Here is a 15,279-nt window from a genome sequence, read left to right on the forward strand (position 1 = left end):
CTCCCACAAACAGTAGAGATGGTGAACCCCCCAATGGAATGGCTTAATGTCTCCCCCGGAATCCCAACCCTTCCTAGACCTCCCAACCCGCGCCCATTAGTTAGCTCTGGCCTGTGCCCTGGCAGACTCCCCCCCAAGCCTGTCTGAGCCATCCGAATCAATCCCCCACCCCCCCCTTAAAATTTGGTTTAAAAGCCCCTGTAAAAAACCCTTAAGAAGTCTCTTCTTCGCATGCCACCTCTCGGGATCCCAAGATCCGTCATTAAGGAAGCATCTTGATAGGCCAGAAGGCCATCCCTGGGAAAGGGGGAGTTCCCAGAGGGAATAAAGTTCTGTCGTAGTATAGCATAGAGAAGAGTGTGGCATCAACCAAATGGGATGACATCATGGGGAGATGGAACGAGGAGATGACATGCCCATGGGGGGGGGGCAGCCGGCAGTGTTCAAGGGGGTAGCAGGAAGCTTATGTCCATCATAAAAATAGTAGGTGTTGGGGACAATATGTAAGGGTAACGGCCATCTGTCCAAAATCGCAGCAGATGCTAGCTTACGAGGTGGTGAAGCGGCCAGTGATGGTGGCAACGAGGACAGCGGCGGCAGCGGTGGCTGCTCCAACTCCAACTCCAACAGCTAAGCTCCGCCCATGCCAGCCGCACTCACATCCACAAGTTGGATGTATTGGGGCGATTCTTACAGACTGGCTGCACCTGTAACAAAATCTTCATATTTTATCCTAGTTGTCCCTTCCATGGTTTGGCTTGTGCTTTCATTTTTCTGAGTATGTGTTTTTTTACATATGGTACTCCAAAACCCAATAAAGAAAACATTTTTTTAAAGAAGACAGTTCCAAACTACAAAGGTCGTTCTGGATAAGTTCAACTCCTGATACTGGCCTAGTACTTCTTGCCTAAGGATGATTCTAAGTCAGGGGTGTCAAACTCAAGGCCCATGGACCTGGCCCAAGGGGTGCTTAGATCTGGCCCACGGTGCCACCCTGGACTGGCCCACAGTACCTCTGCCAACAAAATGGAGCTTGGGAGGGTTGCATGTGCCCTCCCAGGCTCCATTTTCGGCCGCAACGGCCACTTGCAGCCCTCTATTAGCAAAATCAGGCTCCATTTTCACTGGCAGAGGGCTGCAGAAGGCCATCGCTGCTGAAAACAGCCCAGGAAAGCCACACACGGGGCTCCCAAGCTCAATTTTTGCTGGGAGAGGGCCAGTGGTGGGTTTCAAATTTTTTTAGAACCTCTTCTGTAGGTGTGGCCTGCTTTGTGGGAGTGGCTTGCCGGCCATGTGACTGGGGGGCATGGCCAACTTGTAAAATGTGGTGAAACCCACTTAACAACACTCTTGCTTAGCAACCAAAATGTTGGCTCAGAAACTCTGGAATCTGAAGCACGCAAGTCTTAAAGCTGTCAAGTTACAAGACCCTTGCACCCCTAACCCTTTAGAAAAAAAACCCAGGGGTGTTCAAACCTGACAGCTTTAAAAACATGTAGACTTCAACTCCCAGAATTCCTCCTCCAGTCATGTTGGCTCAGGAACTCTGGCAATGAAGTGTGCAAGTCTCAAAGCTCTCAAGTTACAAGATCTTTGCACCCTTAACCCTTTAGAAAAAAAACCCAGGGGTGTTCAAACTTGACAGCTTTAAGACTTGTGGAGTTCAACTCCCAGAATTCCTCCTCTCGCTCTTCATCTTGATGATGTGCGGACGGGCGGGGGGAGGGAGCTGGAATCGGTTCTAAACGGCACTGTAGATTTGTGGAACCTCTTTTATAGAAGAGGTTTAGTACTGGCAGGAACCCACCCCTGGAGAGGGCTAGGAAAACAAACTAAATGCAAAACAAAACAAAAGGAGACATGTTTCCCCTTTTTCATTTGAGGATCCAAGAAGGGACAGGGAAGAAGAAAGGGGGAAAGGAAAGACAAAGAAAAAGAAGGGAATCTGGGAAGGAAGAAGAAAGGAGAATGAAGAGGGAGGGAGGGAGGGAGGGAGGGAGGGAGGGAGCGAGGGAAGGAAGGAAGGAAGGAAGGAAGGAAGGAAGGAAGGAAGGAAGGAAGGAAGGAAGAAGGAAGGAAGATTATAATGAGAGGGAGGGAGGATCTGAGGGAAGTCCTGACTTAGCCCTTGGCCACCACAGGTGTCCCCAACATGAGAGATGTCGAGCTGACCCTGCCCCGCCCCACCCCAATATCAAACACAACCCTGATGTGGCCCTCTATGAAATGAAGTTTCAGGGGTCTGTGGTTGTATTTTGAATCCTGCAGGAGACTTTCCTCAAGCTTTTCATTGATTAAATGACCACTATTAGTTAAAAAAGAAAGCATAAGACATTTATTATTTGCTGGTCTGTTGAATGGCAGTACTATGTAATGGAATCAGGATCAATTTGCTGTGATTTACAGTGAAAGAAAAACAATAAAACGGTTATTAATAAACTACAAATACTGTGGAACCAAACTATTTTCCTCAAAAATCCTGTTGAAAAGATTTTCTGAACAAAATGATAGCCTTCTGCTAGTCAAATATTCTGAAGAAAGTATTGCAGAAGTTTGGGGACCACAGGAAAAAAGCATTGCCCTTGGATTCCTGATCTTCTTACCTCCCACATTTAAAGAACCCTAAAAATATAGGCCTCAGACAATTATATTGGATGGCTTGGTCCCATCTTGAAGAACTGAGGGCTTTATAATCTTATAATATTTTTGGAAGCAGGATACTCAACCACCAATATTTTTACAATCAAAATTTATGTGTTTATTTATTGGCTGTTCAAAGCAAACAATATAATTCTTGGCAATGTACAACAAAAGCAAGCAATAAACAGGAAAAAATACAAGATTGAGAAACAGCCCATTATATAAAATTTAGAATGGCAACCAAGTGTGATAATTATAGAACCATAAAGGGACCTCACTCAATTGGACCTGTACCCTGGAGAAAAAGCCAAATGTTAACAGCTTTTCTGAAAGCAAGTAGAGTTGGAAGTTGTTATATATCAGGAGGAGGCAGGGGATACTTTTCTATGAAACAGGGCAATTTCTGAGAACGTACACCTCCTAGAACCCATACGAAGGCAATGTTTGAGAGATGGAACCTGAAATATGAAATCCCTATGAGAGTATGTGGAATAGACAGCTATCTTGCGAGAAAGTGTTCCCAGAAGTCACTCAAGCCTATGCTATGTCAGGTGATATGTGATATCTTTTTATTTTTTATTTTTGCATAAACACAAACACAACACAAAGAATCCTCTTTCTCTACATACTATAGAAAGTGTGTCAATTGGTTACAAAAAAACTTGTGTGCATCTCTTCCACAGTCATCATCTATAATTCATATCAAATATATTTTAAATCAAATATATTTATAGCTATTACTATCATCATACCTCAATTTTCATTTGACTATAATTGTTTTAACATCCTTTTGCATAGAATATTCCAAAGTTTAAAACATAACCACATGATGGCATTTCATTAGCTATTTCCAATATTATCCAATAACATTAAATTCTTATGACCTATTCTAAATAAAAATCAATAATACTTAGTAAACAAGTTTCTAGTCCTCCTTTCCAAATCACTGTTTACAATTTATATCCAATTTCCTTTTATTTTTTGACCTAATACTCAAAGTTTAACTAGATTTAATTTAATTTTTTATTATTAGCTTTTATGTCATAACAAAATTTCTAATCTTCCTTTCATAGTCACCATTTACCATTCATATCCAATTAATTCTTATCAAACCACTACATATGTATACATTATTATCATTATCAATTATTTATTTAAACATATCCATTATCACTTCATTTTTTACACAATGCTCTAAATTTAACTAATTTTTTGTTATAAGCTTTCATATATCAACCTGTATCTTTCCAGTAATAATGCAATCTTATGTCTTTTGCCATTTGTGGAATTAATCATCTGATTATTTCCTTGATAATATTTGTGTGGACTTCTCTTCGCAGCTCATTGCTTGTTGCATCTCTTATATAATCTCGATACCCTCCATCTGTTTCTTTAATCAGCATATCTTTGGTCATCAACAGTGCTTCTGATAAGGTTTCTCTCCTTAAATCCATCAATTCTTCTCTTTTTTCTTCTATACCTTGCCATCTGGGATAGAGTTCCTGGTCATCTAGCTCCCCTTTCCATATTCCACTCTCTCCATTTCCAACCACACTCCATTCACCGTAGATATCAACAAATTTCTTGTCTTTTTGCTCTTTTTTCTCTTCCATTTTTAGGACTCTAGCCTCCACTATTTCCAATTGAAATTCTCCATCATATTTTGCTGTTATATGCTCTATGTTTTCCAGTTTCTCCTCAATTTTCTCTGATACTTCTAGTAATTTTTGAATTTCAAACATTATCTCTTGCAATATTAAAGTTTCTTTTTGATGTAGATATTGTGCCATTCTTTCAACTGGTAAACACTGCCACTCTGGCTTTCAAAATTTTTATTAGATTAACCACAAATTCATTTATAATCTCTCACAATAAGACCTTGTTTTCACTTTTCTCCAGCTGGCAATAAGGGTCAAAAGAACACCTGCATAAACACTCCATGCTCTTCTTATCACTCTCTATAAACAAGCTGCAAGGTCTTAAAGCGCAAAATCAAAATGATCAAAGAGAGAAGTGAAAGTACAATGTTTCCAAGGCTCAAACCTCCAGCCTCCAAGTGGCAGTGTTGCTTCCTTTCCACCTAATGTTACAAGCCTCTTTGTACTCCTTTTGTATCTTTTTTGTATTCCAGGTTTAAAAGAAGTAAAATTCTTAAATGAGGCAAAATAGAAAAAGGAAAAAATTCATATAAAAATGAAAAAAAGAGCTTCAATCCATAGGTTACAAAAATAAAAAAGTAGTAGAAGAAAAACTAATCCGTTCACTTTAAAAAGCTTTGCGCAAATTCCATCCATAAAATAGCATTTAAAAAGAAAGATAACACACTGTCCAATGCAATCCAATGTAGCTTAATTTCACCGCTTATTTCTTCTGTTCTCAAATTTAATTTAGCTTTAAGGGTTTTTTTGGGCAGTCTCTTTTAAAACAGTAAAATTTCCTCACCAGCTGTACACACTTTCTCTTTCTGTTTCCTTTTGTTCTGGTGCTGTCCCAACTTCATCAGCTTGTGGCTGCGCTTTTGTCACCAGGTAGAAGAACTTCTCTTGGATCAATCAGGGACTTTGCGGGGGGCCTGAGATCAGCAAGACGTATTCTTCCCGATCAACATCTCTGCTGAACAGTTTAGGTCTATACGGACCATCCAGCGGCGAAAGTATCGACTGCGATCTCAGGACTTCGAGATCACAGGTCGTGTGATGTCACCTCCTCCTCTCCTTGATATGTGATATCTTGAATCACATCCAGAGTCAGTACAGCCTGTGCAGTGGTGGGTTCCTGCCGGATCGCACCGGATCGTGCGCTCCCTTTCGGCGCTAAACCCAGAAGTACGGTCTTGCCCCGCCCCTGGCGACGTGACGACACTTGCCTGCACTCCACCAGCTCGGCTGGGAACGGAGACATTTCTCTGCTCAGCAATGTCTTCAGTGGAGTGGTGGCAGCCTGTCAGGCTGAGCCTGCGTCCCTTTCAGGCGCTCTGCTCCGCTGAGGAAACGTCTCCGTTCCCAGCCGAGCTGGTGGAGCGCAGGCAAGCGTCGTCGCGTCGCCAGGGGTGGGGCAAGACCGTACTTCTGGGTTTAGCGCCAAAAGGGAGCGCACGATCCGGTGCGATCCGGCAGGAACCCACCACTGAGCCTGTGGAGCAACTGGATCACATGGCTTTAATAACCTGTACCCATGTGCTGCTGCATTCTGAATCAACTAAATGTACCATTTTGGATCATTTTCAAGGGTAGCCTCATGTAGAACATGTTGCAATAGTTCAATCAAGAGATGACTGAGATGTATGTGATTGTTAGAAAGATCTCCCAGTTGTGGAATGGCAAAGCTGGCATCCAAGAAGCAGGTTGTACAACATACACACCTCAAGAAAGTATAGCTGCCATCTGTGCTTTGATTAGGAGGACTCTCAGATTGTATACTGAATCTGAATGGGGTAGTGCCATCCTGCTCATATGGAAACATTCCAGGTCCTAGATCCCATACCCACTCAATCTGGCAGGGCTTAGACCTGTTCTTCCCCATCCAGGTCCTTATTTTTTCCAGACACTGAGACAGAATCTTGGCAGCTTCACTTGGATACAGAGATGAATAACTACCATCAGCATATTCATGATACTTCAATGTATACTAGCAGTAACTTTCTGTAGATATTTAAAAGAAGAGGGAGAAGGTGATGCCCTGAGGCATTATGCAAAACAGGGACTTGGGACTCAACTTCTCATTTCCCACAACACTGGCTATAATTGACCCTGGAATATAAAAAAGGAACCACCGCAAAATGATGCCCTTACTTCTGACCCCACTAAGTTAATCCAGACAGAAACCATGGTTGATGATATCAAATACTGCCAAAAGATCAAGACGAGCCTAGGTGGGTGCACCGTTCCCATCACAAAGTCATCACATATTATCAATAGGTAATTAGGTGTATACCCAAATGAAAGCCATCTCAATACTATAACTTAGTCTGAATACAACTAAAAGGAAAAGGTTGGAGACTGGATAAAAATTGACCAGATTTGGGTAAAAACCAGTGATGGCCTATTGAAGAAGGAATGCACCACTGCCTTTCAGAACCACATCCTCTCTCAAAGATCCATTTGTTAATGCATGAATTAAATGCCTTAATCAACCAAGAGGGGCATGGATCTAGAACACAAGTGTCTGTCCACTTCCTCAAAACTAACAAGCTTGAACTCATCCCAGATAGCATGACAAGACTGTGCCTCCAGTCATGTCTGCTCTTAGTTTTCCCACCAGCAGTACTCGAGATGTCTCTTCTATTACTTCATCCTTCAAAGATCTGCTAAAACCATAGGGTAAACTGCCTCGTTCCTATTCAAAGTTGTGGGTACTCATCAGGAGTATTAATGGACTACTACAGCTTTAAAAAGCAATGTCTCCTTTGAGGCGATGACTCATTTGACTCCTGGTAAGTTCTCCAGAAGATGTCCATGGAGTTTCTTGACAATCATTCAAAAGTGGCTTGCTGATGCCTTCTTGTGGAATATTTCTTTGATTTTCCAGCCTAGTGTGTCAAGACTTTTTGAAGAAGTTTAATCTAAAAAAAAAAGTCAGTGCATTTCCTAGAGGCCATTTGTTACAAAGCATCCCCCAAATTTGTTATCATCCTGCCACAACCAGCTTTTCCCTCCTTTCTTATTTCGATGATAAGAGAAGCCGAGACCATTTTGCATTTCTTTCTGATCTAGACTGCCTGCCTTGCCCCATTGTCTCCCAGTCTCATTTCCCCAGTCTAGCTAAAGGAAAGAATTTGAGCATTTTGGTTAAAAGGGCCGGGGGGGGGGGGGGGGCTACTTGATCGGCTCTGCTGAGCTCAAATAATTACCAATTTTTTTAGCTATAGTGCAGCAGTCTTTTCTTCTGGAGCTATTTACTGATCCATGGAGAACTACAAATTCTTGTGGTAGATAAATAGCAGCTGGCAACCTGACTGGGTGAGCAGTCTCACTGCAACAGAAAATGTGTGCTTTCAGGATTCTGTTACATGGCCTTGTATAACTGAACTAGCCCAGAGTATCATGTTGCATCAAATTAGCCAGGCAGGTATTATGGAAGAAAGATAGTCCCTCAAGAAACCAAGTCCCATGCTATCTAGGCAATGACCATCCACCAAAATCACACCAGAAACAAAGTGCATCTCATGAAGCGAGTATTTACGTGGGCATACCGAGGCATGCCCATCACTCCCTGTGCTACTGCATTCTGGACCTGTTGAAGCTTCTGAGAGGGTTTTCAAGGGCAAATATATGTACAGCACTTTGCAGTAGTTAAGCTGCAAAGTGACTAGAGAGCATGAGGAATAGCCCGAATGCCCTCCCAACTAAGGAAAGGATGCTATAAGGTACAAGATGAAAATGTGCAAATATCCTACAGTTTCATTGAGCAGAAATTGTGAGGCTTGGATTATCTCCAGATCTAGGTGGCCTAAACTCCCACAGCCACAGGCCTAAATTCCCACAGGCCTTGATAGAATTAAGTTAGATATCATTCTTCTTCCTCCAAATCCACACAGCTTCCAGGCACTGGGACAGAATTTTGAAAGGGAAGACTGAAAATGGAACAATAGTTCTCAAGGACTGTTGGGTCCAAGGACAACCTCTTGAGCAGGGCACACATCTTCTACTTTCACTTTTATACTTGCTAGATACACTACAATACAATACATTACAATACATTATGTTACAATACAATACAATACAATAACAGAGTTGGAAGGCACCTTGGAGGTCTTCTAGTCCAATCCCCTGCCTAGGCAGGAAATCCTATACTGTTTCAGACAAATGGCTATCCAACATCTTCTTAAATACTTCCAGTGTTGGGGCATTCACAACTTCTGGGGGCAAGCCGTTCCACTGATTAATTGTTCTAACTGTCAGGAAATTTCTCCTCAGTTCTAAGTTGCTTCTCTCCTTGATTAGTTTCCACGCGTTGCTTCTTGTTCTACCCTCAGGTGCCTTGGAAAATAGTCTGACTCCCTTTCTTTGTGGCAATCCCTGAGATATTGGAACAATGCTATCATGTCTCCCCATGTCCTTCTTTTCATTAAACTAGACATACCCAGTTCTTGCAACCGTTCTTCATATGTTTTAGCCTCCAGTCCCCTAATCATCTTTGTTGCTCTTCTCTGCACTCTTTCTAGAGTCTCCACATCTTTTTTACATCGTGGTGACCAGAACTAACTGCAGTATTGCAAGTGTGGCCTTACCAAGGCATTATAAAGTGGCATTAACACTTCACGTGATCTTGATTCTATCCCTCTGTTGATGCAGCCTAGAACTGTGTTGGCTTTTTTGGCAGCTGCTGCACACTGTTGGCTCACATTTAAATGGTTGTCCACTAGGACTCCAAGATCCCTCTCACAGTTACTACTATTGGGCAAGATGCCACCTATACTATACCTGTGCATTTTGTTTTTCTTGCCTAAATGTAGAACCTTACTCTTGTTTGTTGTCCGTCTTACCAAGTAGACCAGACAGGAAATGCAGACAGAGAAACTAATTCTACTTTATTGTAAAGCCACATTAACAGAATGTTGCAAATCAAAAAGTACCATTTCCCAGCCATTGTCTTTGCTGCCTGACAACTTAAGGACGGTTCCCCTGAGCCTCTTGCTTCACCTACTACGCAGCTGCGGCCTATTTTCCCTCCTATCTGACTGTTCCCTAGGTAGCATCTTTTCACTTGGTCTCTCCCAAGGCCATTTGAAGTTATTTTTTATTTGTTTGTTTGTTTGTTTGTTTGTTTGTTTTGTTTGTTTATCATGCTTCCAGATCACCTGTCTCCCTCAGTTTCATGAGAGCATCTAAGGCTCAGCCAAACCATTCACCAAGCCCTCTGGGGAAAGCCCAAGATCTTTCTGGAAACAGGTCCTATCAGCCTGTAGGGAAGATTGACACAATCAAGTCCCCCAAAATATTGCCTGTACAGTGCTGCTGTTCCCTGAATGGGCATCCTGAGGGTGCAGAGCTGCGGACAGCCTTTGAACCTTTTTTACGTGGCTCCAAAAAGCCAGTGGTAATCCTTGTGGAAGCCTTGTGGAAGCCTTGTGGAAGAGTAGCGCATCCTCTCCCGTGATGGTAAGGTAAGAAATACTGACAATGATAGCAGAATAGCAATAGCATTTAGACTTATATACAGCTTCAAAGTGCTTTACAGCCCTCTCTGAGTGGTTTACAGAGTTAGCATATTGCCCACAACAATCTGCGTCCTCATTTCACCCACCTCGGAAGGATGGAAAGCTGAGTCAACCTTGAGCCTGGTGAGATTTGATCTGCCAAACTATTGGCAGCCTGTGATCAGCAGAAGCAGCCTACAGTACTGCACTCTAACCACTGTGCCACCGTGGCTCTTCAGGCCACAAATAAACTTAGTTTCAAAAACAAATGCAAAGGGCCTTAAAACTACTTCCTAAATTGATAGGAGAGAATACAATTCTCAAGCTCCCTCTAATCAGTGGTGGGATTCAAATAATGTAACAGCTGGTTCTCTGCCCTAATGATTTAGTCCAACATCCAGTTCACCAAACTGCTCAGAAAGTTAACAACCGGTTCTCCCATAGTGGTGCGAACTGGCTGAATCCTACCATTGCCCCTCTTGTGTTTATAAAGAGTGTGTCCACTTTTTGATAATCCCTGTTCATTGTGATCCTCTGTCCCTCATCAATATTGTTATCTCAATCCCCCATGCTACTGCATGGGTAGTGCCAGCTGATTTGAGAGAATCACTTCAATAACCTTCCCCATCTTGGTTCACTTCCTACAGAAAGACTGCACTAGCATGATGCCTCAGCCAAATTGCTTACGGTATCTGTTTTAGAAGGTTAATCACAAAATACCTCCTTATCAGAAGATGAAATTGCACCCCAGGATGCCGTCTACCATTTCTGTAGGGCCTTTGTTGAACCCAAATGCATCTTTGTAAATAGATGCTAGAAGCTGGTTGTTTGCTTTGCATCATAGATGAGAATGAGGATGATTTAAATCAAGTCAAACTATTCTCCAAAGCACCTGAAGGTAGAACAAGAAGCAATGGGTGGAAACTAATCAAGGAGAGAAACAACCTAGAACTAAGGAGAAATTTCCTGATAGTTAGAATAATTAATCAGTGGGACAACTTTCCTCCAGAACTTGTGGATGCTCCAACACTGAAAGTTTTTAAGAAGATGTTGGATAACCATTTGTCTGAAGTGGTGTAGGGTTTCCTGCCTGAGCAGAGGGTTGGACTAGAAAGCCTCCAAGGTCCCTTCTAACTCTGTTGTTCTATTCTAAATCCAGGTGGGTTAGAACCTGGTACTACATAACCCACTTTTAGGTTTCTCCCCCCCCCCAAGGTACATTCAAGATCTGTGGTCATTGTCATCCCATCATTGCCACAAGAGCAATCTTTCCAATGCAGAAGAAAACCAACTGCATACAATCGCCACCTACACAGTGTAGAAATATCAATTAGCATTTTCCTCCTGGTGTGGTGGTGGTGGTGTGTGTGTGTGTGTGTGTGTGTGTGTGTGAAGAGACTAAGAGTATCAAAACCTACCACGATATCAAACATCCCTATTGAATCCACTCAGTACACACACCTCTCCCATCCCCATCCTAGTTACTTCTTTGAAAAGTTTGGAGCCTCTGCAGTTTTCTTCTTGGGTGATGGAACGTGTCTTCCACAGGAAAAGAACAGACTGTGCTTTGTTAACAGGCTGACAGAATTGATCACGGCTTTAATTAAAATCTTTTCAGTGAGTGACCTCAAGCTCTCACACTGATACTAATGCATCACAAATGAATCCTTGCTAGCAGAGGGAATCCTGACTCCCCGGTACGAAGGGGCTAACCTAGGTTGATATTATACCACCCGAAGCCGCTGCTTCTTGTCACGCTGCATGTTACTGTTCACTCTGACATCCTCTCTTTTGACATCCAGTCCTCCTATGACTCAGACTTGATTCTGTACGGATATATTTGTATGACATCTGAGTTACTCAAGCTGCCTGAAAAAGCATGTTTTGCTGCAGAGCCAGTCAACGATCCCAATAATTACTGCCTTTCCCTGGGCAGCTTCAGAAGGCAGTGTTCTTTTCCAACACTGACACCAGTAACTGTGAGAGTGTTCTGCCCCAAGTGCTATCCCATCTATGTCACTTCAGCCCTTTTACTCTCATTTTCCCAGGCATCGCATCAATTGCCTTCTTTGTATTAATGGCTGAAAGCATTCACTTCACAGCGTCTTCAATCTATCCTAAAACCCCCTGACGCTTAGCCAGAATGCAAACTGATCTAAAGAGAACCCAAAGTTCTCTGCAGGGATGAGTCACCTTAGGAAACTTCCATTCGATGTGTTTGCCAGGCATCCGCAGCCTATTAGAGCAGCTAAAAATCACGATCCTTTTCACCTTTACCTGCTCTTACTATTTCTAACTGTTGTTTCCAAGCAGCCAGCATCTCTTTGATGCTGAAAGGATCTTCATTTGCTTTTCTACTATAACATGAGTCAATCATCCAAGTTAGCGTGTTCTTGTTGTGAAACAATAAACACTGGAATCATATGAATTAATTGCCTCCGTCAATGAGATGCAAATAGAATAGTCAGAAGGAAATCAGTTCAAACTCCAGAACGGAAGGTGTGAAGGGTATGAAAAATATGGATGGAGCTTTTTAAAGGAATAATTAGTAATCTAGGTTCTCTTTGACCACTAGATAATGCTCAGAGATAAGCAAACTGCCTTCTGTATCATATCTAAATCTTATAAGCCCAGTCACCATAATAAATGGGTTTTGATTATGGGTGTTATCACGGAAAACATTTTTGGTATCACCTCTGTGCAGATTGGCAATCGTTATTTTCATTTTTTTTAAAGGTAAGGTTGGAAGGTTTTTTTGAAAGAAAGAAAAAAAACCATAAAAGTGTTGTAAATAGTATCTGCAAAGAATGTATCTTATCAAGATACATACAAACCAATAAAATTAACAGAATGTAAATCTTAGTCTACAGATGCTTCCAAGCAAAGCTTTTACTTTGCAAGAGTTCTATCACTGTTGTAAGAAAATTGAAACATAGCCATATTCCATCTGTATTTTCCCAACACTTCTGTATCATTTTTTAAATGTTTACACACAGAGACACACACATAATTATGATGGGAAAGAATGTTAAAGAAACATTATGGAACTCTCAGACTAAATTCATTTGGATCTGATTATAGCTAGAAACCAGAAAGAAAATATTTCTGATTAGAAATAACAATTACAGTATATGGGTTTTTTGGTAGTTTTTGGTTTTGTTCTTAAATGCTGATGTTGCATTTTTCTCACACATTTGTGTAACTGTATCTGTGAACTGGTTTCTACTGAGAACTACTGTCAATGATCAATCTGAATATATACATGTTTTTTATATCTTCATACTTCTGTTGAAGATGCACAGAAATACTCAGCCCACACATAAAATTAAGTAGCAGTTTCAGCAATTACACAGAATTAAAATTTAAGGGAAGTTTGGAATCATCCTCTTTACTAAATATATTTTCTGCCATGGCTCTGTATTGTTCAAAGGCACCTTGAAAGATGGAATTCTTGAAAATCCACCCACTTTCTCTCTGAGAATTTCAGAATGCACATATTTTCTTTTGTTGTGCTTGACTTTCCATCATAGGGCTACAAATACAATCAGGCCATGATTTGTATGCATTGAAAAATTGGCTCGGTACAAATATATTTCAATGTCATTTGCTGCTCTCCTAGCTGTCCTTATTGAGATTATCTAGATCCTGTAGGCAGAATGTTAAGTAACTATTCCCTTTCTTTCAACATATTACTTAGATATCTGAACATGCCAGATTAGAGAACAAAAAGTAATGAGTGAAATGGCATAAAGATTTGGTTGAAGCAAAGTCTGTGAGGCTAGAAAAAGTGGATCTACTGAATTGGATCTATTGAACAGTGTACAGATAGAAGTGGATATATTGAATAGTGTACAGTGGATTGGACTACTTGCAATTGGCAGAATTAGCCTGCAATACTGCGTTCTAACCACTGTGCCACTATGACTATTTATAATATCAGAACATATCATAGTTTGATATTGTCAAAGACCAAAGATTACAATATCTTTTAACCTGTCCCTTCTTTATGTTTCTTATGATCCACCCTATATTTCTCCATTTAATATTTCTCAGCAATCAGCAAATCAACAGGATCTCCATTTGCATTCCTATTGCCTTGTGAATTAATTCCTTTATATTGTTCTTAAACTTAAATTGGACTGTAAAGAAACATTGAACTGTAATTATTTAATAGCATCTCATTTGTGAGATTCCAAGGTAGGAATAATGATTTACAAATCACGATGGATGGGTTCACACAATAAACTAGGCCCGAACAAACTGTATTATAACTTAATGTACTATGCAAACCCAACATTTTTATTTTTCTAGTTCCAGCCAATAAACAGTAAAGAAAGCAAAAAACCCAGAAAGAATAGCCAATCTTATAGAAAATGTAAGAGATCTGTCACTACCAAATTCAATAAATCTACCTACATGAACACACTTCACAGAAACTTTTATTCAGCTCCTGCATGTTGCAATAGAATTTAGGAAAACAAATAGAAACAAAATGTGGGTTTGGATACATTTTTTGCTGACTTCCCTTGTTACCTAAAATTGTTTGTTTATGTGTATGTGTGTATTTCATAACAAGGATTGGCAGCCTGTTTCAAAGTAGTGTTTCATTATATTTCATTTTAAAAAGACCGACTCCTGCCTTTTATAACCATGTAGCAAAGGTGAAGAATATACGTATTTTGGGGCAATCAATGAAATACAAGAAGTCATGGCAAGTTGATGCTCCCCTCCTGCTTAGCAGGACTAGAATCCCTCTTCATTATTCAGAGATTTTGGAACTCTTTTGACATACATTACAAGTGCTGCCAAAATATGACAGCTACTCTATAGCATCTAAAAGCATTACAGCCTGTCTCCAAGATAATGGCTCACTGAAGATGCTCAGATGGAAATTGAATTTTTTTCCTAATATTTTTCCTGCCCAGATTAAATGTACTTCCTTTCTCTTTCCAAAGCTTTACTATCATAAATAGGAATGAGGGAAAGGGACACATTTCTCCAAACTAAGCAAACCCAGCTCTGTCCATTTTTCCTCCTAAGTTCAGGACTAGACAACCTGATATAGAGATGTTTTCAATGACAATTTCTAGTCTTTTGTCATTGCTTAGGTTGGCTGGAGTTGGTGGGAATGATTACATACCAGCAAGTTTTTTTTCTTCATTATGCTCTTATGTGCTTAACCTGGTCCTTCAGCCATTCCAATGATGCACCCACCAGTACTGTAACTGAGTCTATTCTCTTTGCTGTTAGTCATCCTCTTCTTATCTTTCCTTCCACCTTTCCCAGCATTACAGCCTTCTCCAGAGAGCTACCTTTGGATGAGGTGTCCAAATTGGATAATTTGCGTTGGGATATTTATGCTTTGAGGCCAACTCTGAATTAATTGCTTCTTTGTCTGCCCATCTTGAGGCATCCTCTCCAAGATGGAGGAAATGAAAGGCCAAACAAATCTAGAAGTGCCTACTTCTGACATGGGGCATGCCCAGGGGTGGGTCCCGACA

This window comes from Natrix helvetica, assembly GCF_964273705.1.
Source record: "Natrix helvetica genome assembly, chromosome: 1".
Classification (NCBI taxonomy): Eukaryota; Metazoa; Chordata; class Lepidosauria; order Squamata; family Natricidae; genus Natrix; species Natrix helvetica.